The sequence below is a fragment of the Aristolochia californica genome, unplaced genomic scaffold, assembly GCF_029961685.1.
Source record: "Aristolochia californica isolate CCGP_79_NKW_82.1479 unplaced genomic scaffold, dmAriCali1.0.hap1 SCAF_6, whole genome shotgun sequence".
In the NCBI taxonomy this organism is placed as follows: Eukaryota; Viridiplantae; Streptophyta; class Magnoliopsida; order Piperales; family Aristolochiaceae; genus Aristolochia; species Aristolochia californica.
In genome coordinates this window covers 12,445,813-12,465,688 of record NW_027182257.1, presented here as the reverse complement: position 1 = coordinate 12,465,688, position 19,876 = coordinate 12,445,813, and the positions used below count along the sequence as shown (strand labels likewise).

The window sequence follows — 19,876 nt, the reverse complement described above, 5'->3', positions numbered from 1 at the left end:
TTAATGATGTCTAATGGCTATAATTTTTGTTAGAAATGACTTATGGTTTGGGAGTTAACACTCAGTTAAAAACGCCACGCTCCCCCTTTTTCGATGATTGAAAAACCTAATATATAAAAAACTAAAAGAGTTTACAATCCTTAAAAATCACAGATATTTTTTGGAATAATCTCTCTCAACATTTGTGCATTTCCATTTTGGATGTTCAATTTTTTTTCAAATCTAAACTTGAATTTTCACTCTCCCATTTTTCTAGTAAACAAAAAGATAAGGCAAATAAATCACAACAAAATGAAAATTTTAGAGTTTATGTATGCAAAAAATTGAAAACTATAATAAATGTAAGTGAAGAGAATTATTTCATGCACTAAAAAAGAACACCATGGTTTTGTTATCCACATGTGGGGAAATTCCACTAGTACAACGCCTTATAGCATGGTCGAATTTTATAAGAAAGAGATTTGTAATTGATCCTAACATGTTTTAAATGTCGATATGCATGCCAGAAATATGTTGAAGATGCAAATGACCTAATGATACTAAAATTTCAAGGTGTAGAAAAATTAAATTCTCAAGTTAACATGCAGTGGGATATTTACAAGAGCCAAACAACCTACTTTTTTCCTATTTTGTAAAAAGTGGACCCAACAATCATAGATCCTCATAAATGTTTTGATCGATTAATGATGTGTAACTGCTATAATTTTTGGTTGAAATGACTTATGGTTTGGGAGTCAACACACAGTTAAAAATGCCTCGTCCCCTTTTTTTCAATGATTACAAAACCTAATATATAAAAAACTAAAAGAGTTTTAAATCTTTAAAAATCACATATACATTTTGGAATTATCTCTCTCAGCCTTTGTGCATTTCCGTTTTGGATGTTCTTTTTTTTTTTCAAATCCAAACTTGAGTTTTCACTCTCCCATTTTTCTCAGAAACAACAAGATAAGGCAAATAGATCACAAAAAAATCAAAATGTTGGATTTTATGTTTGAAAAAAATTGAATACTATAATAAATTTAAGTGAAGAAAATTATTTCACGCACTAAAAATGAACACCAAAGTTTTGTTATCCATGTTTGGGAAATACCACAAGTTCAACCCCTAATAGCTTCGTGCAATTTTATAAGCAAGAGATTTCTAATTGATCCTAACATGTGTTTACATGTGGGATATTTACCAGAGCCAAACAATCCACTTTTTGCCTATTTTATTAAAAGAGGACCTAATATCATAGATCATCGTAAATGTTTTTATTTATTAATAATGTGTAACGGCTATAATGTTTGTTAGAAATGACTTATGGTTTGGGAATCTACACTCAGTTAAAAATGCACCGCCCCTCTTTTTTCGATGATTGCAAAAAATAATCTATAAGAAACTAAAAGAGTTTACAATCCTTAAAAATAAAAAATACTTTTTCGAATTATCTCACTCTGTATTTGTACAATTCCATTTTGGATGTTCAATTTTTTTTCAAATCCAGACTTGAGTTTCCTCACTCCCATTTTTTTCTTGTAAACAAAAAGATAAGGCAAATAGATCACTACAAAATGAAAATTTTAGAGTTTATGTATGAAAAAAATTGAAAACTATAATAAATTTAAGTGAAGAAAATTATTTCACGCACTAAAAATGAACACCAAAGTTTTGTTATCCATGTTTACAAAATTTCACTTGTACAACCCCTAATAGCTTGGTGGAATTTTATAAGAAAGAAATTTCTAATTGATCCTAACATGTTTTAAATTTGGTGGATATGCATACCTGAAACAAGTTGAAGATGCAAATGACCTAATGATCCAAAAATTTCAAGTAGTAGAAAAAATTGAATTGCCAAGTTAACGCGTGGTGCGATATTTACCAGAGCCAAACAACCCACTTTTGCCTAATTTACAAAAACCGGACCTAACAATCATAAATCATCGTAAATGTTTTTATCGATTAATGGTGTATAACGGATATAATTTTTGTTAGAAATGACTTATGGCTTGGGAGTCAACACTCAGTTAAAAATGCCTCGCCCCCCATTTTTCGATGGTTGCAAAACCTAATCTATTAAAAACTAAAAGAGCTTACAATCCTTAAAAATCATAGATACTTTTTTGAATTATCTCTCTCAACAATTGTGCATTTCCATTTTGGATGTTCAATATTTTTAAAACCCAAACTTGAGTTTTCACTCTCCCATTTTTCTCGTAAACAAAAAGATAAGGTAAATAGATCACAACAAAAAGAAAATTTAGAGTTCATGTATGCAAAAAATTGAAGACTATAATAAATGTACGTGAAGAAAATTATTTTACGCACTAAAAATGAACTCCAAAGTTTTGTGATCCATGTTTGGGAAATAGCTTGGTGGAATTTTATAAGAAAGAGATTCTAATTGATCCTAACATGTTTTAAATCTGGTGGATATGCATACCAGAAACATGTTGAAGATGCAAATGACCTAATGATCAAAAAATTTCAAGGAGAAAAAAAAATTAAATTCTCAAGTTAATGTGCAGTGGGATATTTACCAGAACCAAACAACCCACTTTTTGCCTATTTTACAAAAAGCGGACCTAACAATCATAGATCATCGTAAATGTTTTGATTGGTTAGTGTTGTGTAACGGCAATAATTTTTGGTTGAAATGACTTATGGTTTGCGAGTCAACACTCTGTCAAAAATGCGTCGCCCCCACTTTTCCGATGATTGCAAAACCTAATAAATAAAAAACTAAAAGTGTTTATAATATTTAAAAATCACAGATACTTTTTGGCATTATCTCTCTCAGCATTTGTTCATTTCCATTTAGGATGTTCAATTTTTTTATAACAAAATGAAAATGTTAGAGTTTATGTATGCAAAAAATGGAAAACTATAATAAATTTAAGTGAAGAAAATTATTTCATGCACTAAAAATGAACACCAAAGTTTTGTTATCCATGTTTGGGAAATTCCATAAGTACAATCTCTCATAGCTCGGTGAAATTTTATAAGAAAGAGATTTATAATTGATGCCAATATGTTTTAAATGTCGATATGCATGACTAAAACATGTTGAAGATGCAAATGACCTAATGATCCTAAAATTTAAAGGAGTTGAAAAAAATTAAACTCTCAAGTTAAAGTGCGGAGGGATATTTACTAGAGCCAAACAACCCACTTTTTACCTATTTTACAAAAAGTGAACATAACAATCATAGATCATCATAAATGTTTTGATCTATTAATAATGTGTAACGACTATAATTTTTGTTAGAAATAACTTTTGGCTTCGGAGTCAACACTCTGTCAAAAATTCCTCACCCCCATTCTCGATGATTGCAAAACCTAATATTTAAAAAACTAAAAGAGTTTACAATCCTTAAGAATCACTGATACTTTTTGGAATAATTTCTCTAAGTATTTTTAAAATTCAATTTTGGATGTTCAATTATTTTTCAAATCTAAACTTGAGTTTTCACTCTGCCATTTTTTTGGAAAACAAAAAGATTAGGAAAATAGATCACAACAAAATGAAAATTTTAGAGTTTATGTAAGCAAAAAATTGAAAAATATAATAAATATAAGTGAAGATAATTATTTCACACACTATAAATGAACACAAAAGTTTTGTTATCCATGTTTGTGGAAATTCCACTAGTACAACCCCTAATTTCTTGGAGGAATTTTATAAAAAAGAGATTTCTTTTTTATCCTAACATGTTTTAAAAGTGGATATGCACGCCTAAAAGATGTTGAAGATGCAACTGACCAAATGATCCAAAAATTCAAGGAGTAGAGAAAATTAAATTCTCAAGTTAAGGTGCGGTGGGATATTTACCGAAGCCATACAACCCACTTTTTGCCTATTTTAAAAAAAGAGGACCTAACAATCATAGATCATCATAAATGTTTTGATCGATTAATGATGTGTAACGGCTATAATTTTTTTTAGAAATGACCTATGGTTTGGGCATCAACACTCAGTTAAAAATGCCTCCCTCCCCCTTTTTCGATGATTGCAAAACGTAATATATAAAACACTACAAGAGTTTACAATGCTTAAAAATCACAGATACTTTTAGAATTATCTCTCTCAGTATTTGTGCATTTCTATTTTGGATGTTCAATTTTTTTTCAAATCCAAACATGAGTTTTCACTCTCCCATTTATCTTGTAAACAAAAAGATAAGGCAAAGAGATCACAACAAAATAAAACATTTATTGTTTATATATGCAAACAATTGAAAAATATAATAAATATAAGTGAAGAGAATTATTTCACGCACTAAAAATGAACACCAAAATTTTGTTATCCATGTTTGGGGAAATTCCACAAGTACAACCCCTAATTGCTTGGTGGAATTTTATTAAATAAGAGATTTCTTATTGATCCTAACATGTTTTAAACGTGGATATACATGCCTGAAAAATGTTCAAGATGCAACTGACCTAATGGTCCAAAAATTCATGGTGCAGAAAAAATTAAATTCTCAAGTTAAGGTGCGGTGGGATATTTACCATAGCCAAACAACCCACTTTTTGCCTATTTTACAAAAAGTGGACCTAAAAATCATAGATCATCATAAATGTTTTGATCGATTAATGATGTGGAACGACTATAATTTTTGTTAGACATGACTTTTGGTTTGGGAGTCAACACTCAGTTAAAACTACCTCGCCCCACCCCCCCTCCCTTTTCCGATGATTGCAAAACGTAATATATAAAAAACTAAAAGAGTATACAATCCTTAAAAATCATAGATACTTTTTGGAATTGTCTCTCTCAGCATTTGTACATTTCCATTTTCAATTTTCAATTTTTTTTCAAATCCAAACTTGAATTTTCACTCTCCCATTTTTCTCTTAAAAAAAAAAAGATAAGGCAAATAGATCACAATAAAATGAAAATTTTAGAGTTTATGTTTGCAAAAAATTGAAAACTATAACAAATGTAAGTGAAGAAAATTATTTCATGCACTAAAAATGAACACGAAAGTTTTGTTATCCATGTTTGGGAAATTTCACTAGTACAACCCCTAATCGCATGGTGGAATTTTATAAGAAAAAGATATCTAATATCCTAACATGTTTGAAATATGGATATGAATGCCTGAAACATGTTGAGGATGCAAATAACCAAATGATCCAAAAATTTCAAGGAGAAGAAAAAATTAAATTCTCAAGTTCACGTGTGGTGGGATAATTACCAGAGCCAAACAACCCACTTTTTGCCTATTTTACAAAAAGCGGACCTAAAAATCATAGATCATGGTAAATATTTTTATTGATTTGTGTAACGCCTATAATTTTTGTTAGAATTGGCTTATGGTTAGGGAGTCAACACTCATTCAAAATTGCCTCCCCCCACCCCCCCCCCCCCCCCCCCCCCCCCCCCCCCCTCCCCTCTTCAGATGATTGTATAACCTAATATATAAAAAACTAAAAGAGTTTATAGTCTTTAAAAATCACAGATACTTTTTTGAATTATCTGTCTCAGCTTTTGTGCATTTCCATTTTGGATGTTCAGTTTCTATTCAAATCCAAACTTGAGCTTTCACTCACCCAATTTTCTCGTAAACCAAAGGATAAGGCAAATAGATCACAACAAAATGAAAATTTGGGAGTTTATGTATGCAAAAAAATTAAAACTATAATAAATGTAAGTGAAGAAATATATTTCACGCTCTACAAATGAACACCAAAGTTTTGTTATCCATGTTTGGGAAATGCCACTAATACAACCCCAAATAGCTTGGTGGAATTTTATAAGAAAGAGATTAATAATTGATCCTAACATGTTTTAAATGTGGATATGCATGCCTCAACATGTTCAAGACGCAAATGAGGTAATGATCCAAAAATTTCAAGAAATTGAAAAAAATTAAATAATCAACTTAAACGTGCAGTGGGATATTTACCAGAGCCAAACAACCCAATTTTTGCCTATTTTACAAAAAGCGGAGCTAACAATCATAGATCATCTTAAATGTTTTGATTGATTAATGATGTATAACAGCTATAATTTTTGTTAGAAATTACTTATGGTTTGGGAGTCAACACTCAGTTAAAAAAACCTTGATTCCCCTATTCAATTGATTGCAAAACCTAATATATAAAAAACTAAAAGATTTAACAACCCTTAAAAATCACCGACACTTTTTGGAATTATCTCTCTCAGCATTTGTGCATTTCCATTTTGGATGTTCAATTTTTTTTCAAATCCAAACTTGAGTTTTCACTCTCCCATTTTTCTCGTAAACACAAAGATAAGGCAAATAGATCACAACAAAATTATAATTTCACAGTTTTTGTATGCAAAAAATTGAAAACTATAATAAATGTAAGTTAAGAGAATTATTTCATGCACTAAAAATGAACACCAAAGTTTTGTTATCCATGTTTGGGGAAATTCCACTAGTACAACCGCTAATAGCTTGGTCAAATTTTATAAGAAAGAGATTTCTAATTGCTCCTTACATGTTTTAAATTCTGATATGCATGCCTGAAATATGTTGAAGATGCAAATGACTTAATGATCCAAAAATTTCTAGGAGTAAAAAAGATTAAATTCTCAAGTTAACATGCGATGGGATATTCAACAAAGCCAAACAACCCACTTTTTGGCTATTTTACAAAAAGCAGACCTAAAAATCATAGATCATGGTAAATGTTTTGATAGATTAATGATGTGTAAAGCCTATAATTTATGTTAGAAATGACTTATGGTTTGGGAGTCAACACTCATTTAAAAATGCCTCGCCACCCTTTTTCAAATGATTCCAAAACCTAATATATAAAAAACTAAAAGTGTTTACAATCCTTAAAAATCACAGATACTTTTTTGAATTATCTCTCTCAGCATTTGTGCATTTCCATTTTGGATGTTCAATTTTTTTTCAAATTCAAACTTGAATTTTCATTCTCCCATTTTTCTCGAAAACAAAAAGAAAAGGCAAATAGATCGCAACAAAATTAAAATTTTTGAGTTTAAATAGGCAAAAAAATGAAAACTAAGTGAAGAAAATTATTTCACGCACTAAAAATGAATCCCAAAGTTTTGTTATCCATGTTTGGGGAAATTCCACTAGTACAACCTCTAATACCTTGGTTAAATTTGTTAGAAAGACATTGCTAATTGATCCTAACAAGTTTTAAATTTTGATATACATGCGTGAAACATGTTGAAAATGCAAATGACCTAATGATCCAAAAATTTCAAGAAGTAGAAAAAATTAAATTCTCAAGTTAACTTGCGGTGGGATATTTACTAGAGCCAAATAACCAACTTTTAAACTATTTTACAAAAAGTAGACCTAACAATCTTAGATTATCGTAAATGATTTGATCGATTAATGATGAGTAACGGCTATAATTTTTTTGTAAAATGATTGATGATTTGGGAGTCAACACTCAGTTAAAAATGCCTTGCTCCCCCTTTTTCGATGATTGCTAAATCTTATATATAAAAAAGCTAAAAGAGTTTTCAATCCTTAAAAATCACAAATAATTTTTGGAAAGATCGCTCTCAGCATTGTCGATTTCTGTTTTGGTTGTTAAATTTTATTCAAATCCAAACTTGAGTTTTCACTCTCCCATTTTTCTCGTCAACAAAAAGAAAAGGCAAATAGTCACAACAAAATGAAAACTTTAGAGTTTATGTATGCAATAAATTTATGTGAAAAAATTATTTCACGCACTAAAAATGAACACCAAAGTTTTGTTATCCATGATTGGGGAAATTCCACTAGTACAACTCCTAATAGCTTGGTGGAATTTTATAAGAAAGAGATTTCTAATTGATCCTAACATGTTTTAAATTTGGATATGCATGCCTGAAATATGTTGAAGATGCAAATAACCTAATGATCCAAAAATTTCAAGGTGTAGAAAATATTAAATTCTCAATTTAATGTGTGGTGGGATATTTACCAGAGCCAAACAACCCACTTTTTGCCTATTTTACAAAAAGCGGACCTAAATATCATAGATCATCGTAAATGTTTTGATCGATTAATGATGTGTAATGGCTATAATTTTTGTTATAAATGACATATGGTTTGGGAGTCAACACTCATTTAAAAATGCCTCGTTCCCCCTTCTCCAATGATTGCAAAACCTAATATATAAAAAACTAAAGAGTTTACAATGCTTAAAAATCACATATACTTTTTGAAATTATCTCTCCCATTATTTGTGCATTTCCATTTTGGATAGTCATTTTTTTTTCAAATCAAAACTTGAGTTTTCACTCTTCCATTTTTCTCTTAAACAAAAAGATAAGGCAAATAGATCACAACAAAATTAAAATTTTGGTGTTTATGTATGCTAAAAATTTAAAAATAAGTGAAAAAAATTATTTAACGCACTTAAAATGAACACCAAAGTTTTGTTATCCATGTTTTGGAAATTCCACTTATACAACCCCTAATAGCTTGGTGGAATTTTATAAGAAAGAGTTTTTTAATTGATCCTAACATGTTTTAAATGATGATATGCATGCCTGAAACATGTTGAAGATGCAAATGACCTACTGATACAAAAATTTGAAGGTGTAGAAAATTTTAAATTCTCAAGTTAACGTGCGGTGGGATATTTACTAGAGCCAAACAACCTACTTTTTGCCTATTTTACAAAAAGTGGACCTAACAATCATAAAGCATTGTAAATGTTTTGATCGATTAATGATGTGTAATGGCTATAATTTTTGTTAGAAATGACTTATGGTTTGGGAGTCAACACTCAGTTAAAAATGCATCCCTTTTTCGATGATTTCAAAAAATAATATATAAAAAACTAAAAGAGTTTACAATCCTTAAAAATCATAGATACGTTTTCGAATTATCTGTCTTTGTATTTTTAAAATTCCATTTTGGATGTTCAATTTTTTTTCAAATTCATAGTTGAGTTTTCTCTCTCCCATTTTTCTCGTACACAAAAAGATAAGGCAAATAGATCACTACAAAATGAAAATTTTATAGTTTATGTATGCAAAAAATTAAAAGCTATAATAAATGTAAGTGAAGAAAATTATTTCACGCACTAAAATGAATACCAAAGTTTTGTTATCCATGTTTACGAAATTCCACTAGTACAACTCCAAATTGCTTGGTGGAATTTTATAAGAAAGAGATTTATAATTGACCCTAACATGTTTTAAATGATGATATGCATGCTCTAAACTTGTGGAAGATGCCAATGACCTAATGATCCAAAAATTTCAAGGTGTATGAAAAATTAAATTCGCAAGTGAAGATGAGGTGGGATATTTACTAGAGCCAAACAACCCACTTTTTGCCTATTTTACAAAAAGCGGACCTAACAATCATAGATCATCATAAAAATTTTGATCGATTAATGATGTGTAACAGCTATAATTGTTTTTAAAAATGACATATTGTTTGGGAGTCAACACTCAGTGAAAAATGCCTCGTCCACCCTTATCCTATGATTGCAAAACCTAATATATAAAAAACTAAAAGAGTTAACAATCCTTGAAAATAAATGATACTTTTTGGAATTATCTCTCTTAGCATTGGTGCGTTTCCATTTTTGATGTTATATATTTTTTCAAATCCAAATTTGTGTTTTCACAATCCCATTTTTCTCGTAAAAAAAAAAGATAAGGCAAATAGATCACAACAAAATGAAAATTTTAGATATTTTGTATGCAAAAAATTGAAAACTATAATAAATGTAAGTGAAGAGAATTATTTCATGCACTAAAAATGAACAACAAAGTTTTGTTATCCACGTGTGGGGAAATTCCACAAGTACAACCTCTAATAGCTTGGTGGAATTTTATAAGAAAGAGATTTGTAATTGATCCTAACATGTTTTAAATTTCAATATGCATGCCTGAAACATGTTGAAGATGCAAATGACCTTATGTTCCAAAAATTTCAAGGAGTAGAAAAAGTTAAATTCTCAAGTTAACGTGCAGTGGGATATTTACCAGAGCAAAACAATCCACTTTTTACCTATTTTACAAAAAGGGGACCTAAAAATCATAGATTGTCATAAATATTTTGATCTGTTAATGATGTGTAATGGCTATAATTTTTGTTAGAAATGATTTATGGTTTGGGAGTCAACACTCAGTTAAAAACACCTCGCTCCTCCTTTTTCAATGATTGAAAAACCTAATATATAAAAAAATAAAGAGTTCAAAATCCTTAAAAATCACAGATACTTTTTGGAATTATCTCTCTCAGTACTTCTGCATTTGCATTTTGGATGTTCAAATTTTTTTCAAATCCAAACTTGAACTTTCACTCTCCCTTTTTTCTTGTCAACAAAAAGATAAGGCAAATAGATCAAAACAAAATGAAAATTTTAGAGTTTATGTATGTAAAAAATTGAAAACTAAGTGCAGAAACTTATTTCACGTACTAAAAATCAACACCATAGTTTTGTTATCCATGTTACGGAAATTCCATTAGTATAATCATTAATAGCTTGGTGGAATTTTATAAGAAAGAGATTTCTAATTCATCCTAACATGTTTCAAATGTGGAAATGCATGCATGAAATATGTTGAAGATGCAAATGACCTAATGATCCAAAAATTTCAAGGAGTAGAAAAAATAAAATTCTCGAGTGAACGTGCAGTGGGATATTTACCTGAGCCAAACATCCCACGTTTTGCCTATTTTCCAAAAAGTGGGCCTAACAATCATTGATCATCGTAAATGTTTTGATCTATTAATGATGTGTAACTGCTACAATGTTTTATAGAAATGAGTTATAGTTTGGGAGTCAACACTCAGTTAAAAATGCATGTCCCCCCTCCCCACCCCCCCACCCCCCCTTTTCCGATGATTGTAAAAAATAATATATGAAAAAATTAAAGACTTTAAAATCCTTAAAAATCACAGATACTTTTTCGAAGTATCTCACTCTATATTTGTACATTGCCTTTTTGGATGTTCAATTTTTTTTCAATTCCAAACTTGAGTTTTCCCTCTTCCATTTTTCTCGTAATAAAAAAGATAAGGCAAATCGATCACAAAAAAATGAAAATTTTAGAGTTTATGTATGAAAAAAAATGAAAGCTATAATAAATGTAAGTGAAAAAATTATTTCACGCATTAAAATGAATGCTAAAGTTTTGTTATCCATGTTTGCGAAATTCCACTAGTACAACCTGATAGATGCCATATTCTGACATTGAATTTGGCATTAATCACTATCAATATTGTATATTTTTCTCTCTTGAATTATATTTCATTGTTTTTAAGGTTTATTTCTTCCTAAAATGTTTTTTATGGATTCAATTATGGAATTTCAGGAGAATTTTGGTGGAGAAGGAGATATTTACCAAAATGCCCTTAGTGAAATGGAGGTGATTTTTAGGGCAAATCGTTTTAAAGCAAAGGAAAATCATATTAAAGGATATGAAAAAGAGGAGCGTCGAGGAGGAGAGGAAAGCGTCAAAAGAAAACAGAGGGACGTCGACCAAAACAGAGCACCGAAAACAGGGGAAGACTCGAGAGGAGTTTCCCACCGCCATTTGCTGCGCCACTATCTTTCGCCGCGCCACCGTCGTCCACCGGCGTCCAGTAATTGGGAACAAACCTGAGGAGAGCTCAAGAGAGTCTCCGTCGAGGTGAGTTCGACAGTTTCTGCTCGCCAGGGCGGGAGGTGATCCGAGAGGGCTTCTTCGGTGCCAATTCTGCATTCCGACCATCCTCCGGCATCGATTACATATTTCCGACCATTCCCGGAGCTATTCCCACTCCGACTGAGACTTGAGAGAGCCGGTCAGAGGACTTCAGCTCTGTTTCGTTCTTCACCGAACGTCACCTCGGTCCATCGGCTTCTATCCTTTGTCGCCGGCGTCGTCTCTACCTCTGGCCACTCACTCTTGATACCCGAAGCCATCAATTTCGGGAAATTGCAGCACCCATGAGAATGAGTTGCTGCCCGAGCGAGAGGAAGGAGAAGGGGAGTAATTCATCATTGTGGAATTTAATTTTTTATGTAGTTTGAACTTAGGTTTTGAATGTTTATTGAATCTGATTTGATAATTAATGTTTATTGAATATTTTTTTTCCAGATATTTGATTAAATTAGCTAGTTAGAGTAGGATTATAATTTAGGTTGGATTTTGGTATTTTAATCCGATTTCTGTCTTTCACTGTATGCTCACGAGAGGGGCTAGATGCAAGGATTGAGAAATCGGATCCATGGTTATGTGGCGCTCGAGAGAGACACAAATCACCGTAAAATCCAGAGTTGACGTTTCCTGTTGTGCAAGTAGTTAACCAGATGATTGCTTGATAATTTAGGATATAATTAGTGTTTAGTTCATATTAATTCATCATATTTGGTTAGGCTAGTTGACTGAAGAATACACAAAATTCAGTCCTCCCTGTGGATATGACCCTCGTTTCCCTCTACATTACATGAACAATTCGTACGCTTGCGAGGTATAAAAACCGATGTAACTAAATTTTTCACCAAGTTTTTGGCGCCGTTGCCGGGGAGGCACATATTAAGTGTATTTCTTTGTTCTCCATGGTCTTAGGTTAGATTTATTCATGTTTTATTTTATTTTATTATATTATATTTTTTCGTTGCTTTCATAATTTTAGTTTGGTGATTTTGTATGGAATTATTTTTATTTCTTCTAGTTAGTTCATAATTTTAGTAGTGAGTTTGTTAGCTTAATTTGATAGTTCATTTTGTTTCTTTTTGTGTTTTTATGCACGGGCGCCACTCCCTAGGTGGACCATTAGCTCCCTTTGTTGAAGAGGTAGAACATATTTGTAGGAAAACACCCGAAGTCAAGTTAGGAGCTACCATGGCCAATCAGGGTGAACCATTACCGTTACCTGCAGCAGGTGACCGTAGAGCCCTGAGGGATTATTCTATCCCATCCCACTTCACGTCACCTTCTTGCATTATATTGCCACCCACAACTGCCGCCAGTTATGAGTTGAAATTGGGTGTGATCCAACTCCTCCCTACATTCTATGGGTTGGAGAAGGAGGACCCATATTACCACATCAAGGAATTCTTAGATATTTGTGCAACGTTCAAATTCCAGAATTTCTCAGATGACTCTATCCGGTTAAGACTTTTTCCATTTTCACTTAAGGATAAGGCCAAGTCTTGGCTTAATTCCTTGAAGGTGGGCAGCATTACTTCATGGGACACATTAGTCACAAAATTTTTATCCAAGTACTTTCCCATTCAGAGAACTACAGCCCGCAAAAGAGAAATCTCCAACTTTATGCAGCAGGAGGGTGAACACTTTTATGAGGCTTGGGAGAAATGGAAGGATTTGATCTGTAGGTGTCCGCATCATGGGTTTGAGAAATGGCATTTAGTGCAATACTTTTATCAAGGTCTTACACCCCAGGTTAGATCCATGGTAGATGCAATGAGTGGTGGGAGTTTGATGGGTAAGAGTGCTAGTGAGGCATGAGACTTCTTTGAAACGTTGAGTGATCAATCTCAGCAATGGGGTTCATCATTTAATATTGATAGGAAATCCCACGAAGCCAAAAGAGGGGGGGTCCCTACGAGGTTAGTGAAACACCCATGCTCATGGCCAAGATTGAGGGGTTGACTAGAAAAATTGATGCCCTTATGGTGTCCAAGAGTTCACCTGCTCCTAACCCATCTGTGTATTCATCTCATCCCACACAAATGTGTCCATCTAGTTCATCCTACCCAGAGCTCATTGAGGACTTGAATGCAGTCCAGAATTTTCATAGACCAAACCAGAACGATCCTTTTTCAGAAACATATAATCCAGGTTGGGCTAGGCACCCAAATTTCTCATGGTCCAAGGGCCCACAAGTTGGGGGTCCTCCAGGGTTTACTCAACCCCAAGCTCCGCGCCCACACTTCACTCAACAACCATTGATTCCACAAAAACCTTCACTTGAGGATACACTTCAATTATTCATAAAGAATACACAGTCCTCCATTGCTAAACTTGAAATGCAAGTGAGTCAATTGGCCAGCCACATGAGTGAACAAGCACAAAATAGACTCCCGAGTCAAACCATTCCTAACCCCAAAAGCACACATGAGAGTGGGTTGAGTTCCAAATCCCACCATGAGCAAGCCAAAGCCATAGCCACCCTTAGGAGTGGTCGTGAGTTGAACAATGGGGTAGGGACCACTAAGTCTAAGGAGTCAAAGGATGACAATGGGGACACATCATTGGGTGAAGAACATCCAAGTTCTCCACCAACAGCCAAGCAGATCCCTAACCAAGTCCCACTAGCTCCTTATCCGCAGAGGTTATTGGACCCACCTAGGAAAGGTGATAGCATGCATGAAACGTTGGAATTGTTTAGTAAGGTTCACATTAACATTCCACTTTTTGATGCTATTAGGCAAGTCCCTGCCTATGCTTGATTTTTGAAAGACCTTTGTACACAGAAGAGAAAACAACATGTTAACAAAAAGGTCTTTCTTACTGAGAATGTAAGCTCAATTTTGAAGCACAACACTCCTCCAAAAGTTAAAGATCCTGGATGTCCCACAATTTCATGTGTCATTGGTGAACATACCATCCAGAGAGCTCTTCTTGACTTAGGGGCAAGTGTGAATTTGCTTCCTTTCTTTGTGTACCAGCAATTAGTTTTGGAGGAATTGAAGCCTACTCCCATCACACTTCAACTTGTTGACCGTTCTGTCAAGATACCACGAGGAATAGTTGAAGATGTATTGATAAAAGTGGACAAATTTCTGTTCCCGATTGATTTCATTGTTCTTGATACAGAACCAGTAGTCAATCTGACCAACCAAATTCCTGTCATCCTAGGACGTCCCTTATTAGCCACATCTAATGCTATCATTCATTGTAAAAGTGGTGAGTTGGAGTTGTCTTTTGAAAATTTTAAGGTCTCATTGAATGTATTTAATGTCGAGCACCACCCACTTGAGTCTGATGATCTGAGTCCTGCATTTAAGATAGAAACTGTTATGCTTGATGACGAATCCAATGTTGAATCTTTTGAGTCTTGCATAACATCTTTAGACATGGACTATTTTGATGAGGAAACATATTTCCAAGAGGTTGATTCTTTACTCAATTTTGTACCTCTGTTGGAGGAAGCTTATAAGGTTATCACAACTGATCATCCACAGGATCTTCATCTTAACTTGGACAAACCTCTTGAAACTTCTAAGCTAGATCTTAAGCCACTTCCTCCCATGTTGAAGTATGCGTTCTTGGGGCCCATGAACTCATTACCAGCCATTATTTCCTCTGATTTGAGTACTGAGCAGGAGGAACAATTGACTGAAGTTTTACAAGCACACAAAGAGGCATTGGGGTGGACTCTTGATGCCTTAAAAGGGATTAGCCCCTCCATATGCATGCGTCATATTCATTTGGAGGAGGGGACTAAAGCCTCACGTGAGATGCAACGTAGGTTAAATCCCCATATGCTGGAGGTTGTGAGAGAAGAAGTCATCAGGTTGCTTGTGACAGGAATCATTTACCCTATTTCCGATAGCACCTGGGTGAGTCCAATTCAAGTTGTCCCTAAGAAAGGGGGATAACGATAATGATAAATGAAAGTGGTGAATTGATTCCCACAAGAACTACAACCAAGTGGTGTGTCTGCATTGACTATAGAAAATTTAATTCCGCCACTAGGAAGGATAACTTCCCACTACCTTTCATTGATCAGGTACTAGAGCGAATGGCCAGCCATAATTTGATTGCTTCTTAGATGGATACTCCGGCTACAATCAAATTCCCATTGCTCCAGAAGACCAAGAAAAGACCACTTTCACGTGTCCGTTTGGCACCTATGCTTACAGATGCATGCCTTTTGGTTTATGCAATGCGCCCGCCACTTTCCAACGGTGCATGATGAGTATCTTTTCCGACATGATTGGTGACTTTTTAGAGGTCTTTATGGATGACTTTTCTGTGTTTGGCTCTAGTTTTGATACATATCTGCACAATCTTTCACTCATATTATCCCGTTGCATTAAGTCCAATTTAGTCTTGAATTGGGAGAAATGCCACTTCATGGTGAAAGAAGGAATTGTTTTAGGACATGTAGTGTCTGAACAGGGTGTAGAAGTGAACAAAGCTAAGGTTGACCTAATTTCCAATCTGCCATCACCTACTTCTGTGAAGGGGATGCGTTCTTTCCTTGGCCATGCTAAGTTCTATAGGCATTTCATTAAAAACTTTAGCAAAATTTCTCGTCCTTTGACGAATTTGCTTGCTCAAGATGTTGCTTTTTCTTTTGATGATGCCTGTATTCATGCTTTTGAGACACTGAAGAAATGTTTGTCCACTGCACCCATTGTCCAACCCCCTACTTGGTCTTTGCCTTTTGAGTTGATGTGTGATGCCTCTGACTATGCATTGGGGGCTGTTTTTGGGCAAAAGATGGATAAAATACCCTGTGTCATTCAGTATGCTAGCCGCACTTTTCATGATGCTCAATTGAATTTCACTACCACTGAGGAGCTGCTAGCTATTGTGTTTGCCTTGAACAAATTCAGATCATATCTGTTAGGGTCAAAGGTTATAGTGTTCACTGATCATTCTGCTTTGAAGTACTTATTATCCATCAAGGACACTAAACCTCGTTTGATTAGATGGATCTTGCAATTGCAAGAATTTGACCTTGAGATTCAAGATAAGAAGGGTTGTGAGAATGTTGTTGCTGATCATCTATCTAGGATCTGTGTAGCACCTCAGGAAGGATTCCTTCCTTTAAATGATTCCTTCCCTGATGAACAACTTCTCCAAGTATCCTAGTTGCCTTGGTTTGCTGACATAGTCAACTATCTTGTAACTCATAAGATTCCTGATTATTGGAGTAAACAAGATCGATTGAAATTCTTTTCCCAAGTCAAACATTTTTTTTGGGATGACCCTTATTTGTTCAAGGTGTGTTCTGACCAAGTCATTAGGCGTTGTGTACATGAGCAAGACTTTGCCAATATTCTTGAATTTTGTCATTCCCACGCTTGTGGTGGACATTTTGGTGCTAGAAAGACCGTGGCTAAAGTCTTGCAATGTGGTTTCTATTGGCCTTCATTATTTAGAGATGCCCATGAGTTTTGTCAGGTGCTTGATAAATGCCAACGAACTGGTTGTTTGTCTAGGAAGAACATGATGCCTCTTAACCCCATTCTTATTGTTGAATTGTTTGATGTGTGGGGTATTGACTTCATGGGTCTTTTTCCTGTCTCGTTCGGCTATCAATACATCCTTGTTGCTGTTGAATATGTCTCTAAATGGATTGAAGCTATTGCATGTAAGACAAACGATCACAAAGTGGTGGTAAAGTTTTTAAAAGAAAATATCTTTAATCGGTTTGGTACCCCGAGAGCGATCATCAGTGATGGGAGATCTCATTTTTGTAACAGAGCATTTGTGACCTTATTGAAGAAATATTCCATCACTCATCGGGTGTCCACTCCGTACCACCCGCAAACTTGTGGTCAAGTGGAAATCTCTAATAGGGAGATCAAACGGATTTTGGAGAAGTCGGTTCGCTTTGATAGGAAAGATTGGTCCATTCGATTGGACAATGCTTTATGGGTCTATCGAACCCTTATAAGACTCCTATTGGGATGTCTCCATTTCGCCTAGTCTTTGGCAAAGCATGTCATCTACCTGTTGAGCTTGAGCATAGAGCTTATTGGGCCATTAAGGCTTTGAATTTTGATTTAACTGAAGCGGGTGAGGAGAGAAAGTTGCAATTGAATGAGTTGGAGGAGATACGTCATGATGCTTATGAGAATGCCAAACTGTATAAGGAGCGAACAAAGCTTTTACATGATAAATCTATTTTTTGCAAGTCTTTTACTGTTGGGCAAAATGTTTTACTTTATAACTCACGATTACATTTGTTTCCAGGGAAGCTGAGATCCAGGTGGTCCAGTCCATTTGAAGTTACACAAGTGTTTCCTCAAGGCGCTATTGAGATCTGTAATCACGGAGACGGGTCAGTCTTCAAAGTTAACGGTCAAAGGCTCAAACCGTATCATGAGAATGTCCCCACATCGGAGGAGGTGATGGTGATTTTCTTGGAGGAACCTGTCATTTCATCTTGAATGCGTCAGTGTCTTGCTTACGACTATAAACTTAGCACATTGTGGGCAATCCCCACGTTTCTATCCCTTTGTACATTACAGTTTTATTTTTATTTTATTTTTTGGTTTATTCATTCTAATTTGTCGGCTGAGAACATAAATGGTTCCGGTAGTCGATGACTAGACTTTTGGTACCTAGTTTGAGAGGTCTGTGCTCAAACAACCGTTCTGGGATTGACCAGTTCGATCTTGAAGTATTGAATGAAACCTTATGGTGAGTAATTTAAGGACTTGTGTTCAGCGTGTGATTCCTGCTGCCTTCAGTGGCCAGTCACACGGAGATTTCTTCAAAGTGTGATGTGGGATAGCGGTTTCATCTACGGATGATTACCTTCGGGTACGGCTGATACGAGTAAACCTTCTTTGAGGGAGACTATGTATCATTCCTGGGGGTCTTTATTGACTTTTCGGTATTATTGTTGATGACCAAACACATATGGTCCCACCTATGGATTTAGGATCCTTGAGGGAGCTTAACCCTCACCCTGTTGGAGTATAACTAGCTAAGCTGTTATTCCTTTTTGTAGTTGTTCTAGTGTTTTAACTTTTCCCCATTGAGGACAATGTCAGGTTCAGGTTTGCGGGGGGAAGCAACTCTTTTATGTCTTAGCAATAATTTTCTTTTGATTTTTGTTCGTGTTTTTCAAATTATTCCTCTTAGTATGTGGTTAACATTAGTAGAGTTAAAATAAGTTGCTCAAATGTGTTTCAAAATTTTTCGTAAAACTGTGTAGAATATGCCTATTAGAAATCTGATATCATTTGTTGTGATCCATGAGAATTCAGTGGGATAACTTATTATTCCATTAGACTTGGAACTTAGTTTCAAAAGAGAACATGTAAATCTAGTGTTGATCTATGTTAGACTGAATAGTCTTGTATGCCTGTTTGAACTCATTCCTTTTTATACCTCAGTGAAATTCCTTGTTGTAATGTATGACTGCAAATGGAAATGCTCTTGCTTGCAAAAGACAGATAACTTCAGAAACAGCCTGGGCAAACCCAGGGACACGCACCGGAACAGTCGGTTACTTAAAAATAAGTGCATGTGCAGTTAAGACTAATACAAAATGGTGGTAATACCAAAAGTATTCAGTGAAACAAAAATTACGCTGGTAATAGCAAAAGTGCGCTGGTAATAGCATAAAATGGTTTTAAATCTGGAAGCAATGAGTTTCCTTAACTTTGATGATGAATTGTAATTTGAAAAAAGTTGCAGGTCAAGATTGAAATTGGTATATTTCTTTTGTGAGATTGTCAGACAATAGGCTTACTCTGCTATTTTCAAATTGCGCAAGATCTCATATGATTTTCAGATATTTTACGATACTAAGTGTTAGTCATATGCTAATGAGGAGTAAATTTTCTTCAGTTTTCTTTTTATATTATTGATTTAGATGAATTTTGTGGGTAAATTCCATGCAAACCCTCACGAGATATAACTCGTCCACTACTATAAAGTAGGGGTTTAACGGCTTGTTGCATGCGCTAAATGCAATCGTGCTCCCTACGAAAGTGGCATTTTGTTTTCCTAGGCTTAATTTTGGTTCGATTGTTGTTTTGCTAGGGACTAGCAAAGATTTAGGTTTGGGGGTGTGATAGATGCCATATTCTGACATGAGAACTAGGTTAATTATAATAGAATAACCTTTATAATTGTGTTATAGGTGGTTATTTATCGATTTTCAAATGAAACATGTATTTATTGAATTTGGCATTAATCACTGTCTATATTGCATATTTTTCTCTCTTGAATTATATTTCATTGTTTTTAAGGTTTATTTCTTCCTAAAATGCTTTTTATGGA

The 19,876-nt window shown here is 34.3% G+C and overlaps 1 non-coding gene across 1 annotated transcript; it reads right to left on the bottom strand.

The window, feature by feature from the left end:
• Nucleotides 1–13,186: 13,186 nt before the first annotated feature.
• Nucleotides 13,187–13,293, bottom strand: LOC137935617 (small nucleolar RNA R71). Its single transcript, XR_011109316.1, has one exon. It is a non-coding gene; the product is annotated as a small nucleolar RNA R71 (small nucleolar RNA).
• Nucleotides 13,294–19,876: the final 6,583 nt, after the last annotated feature.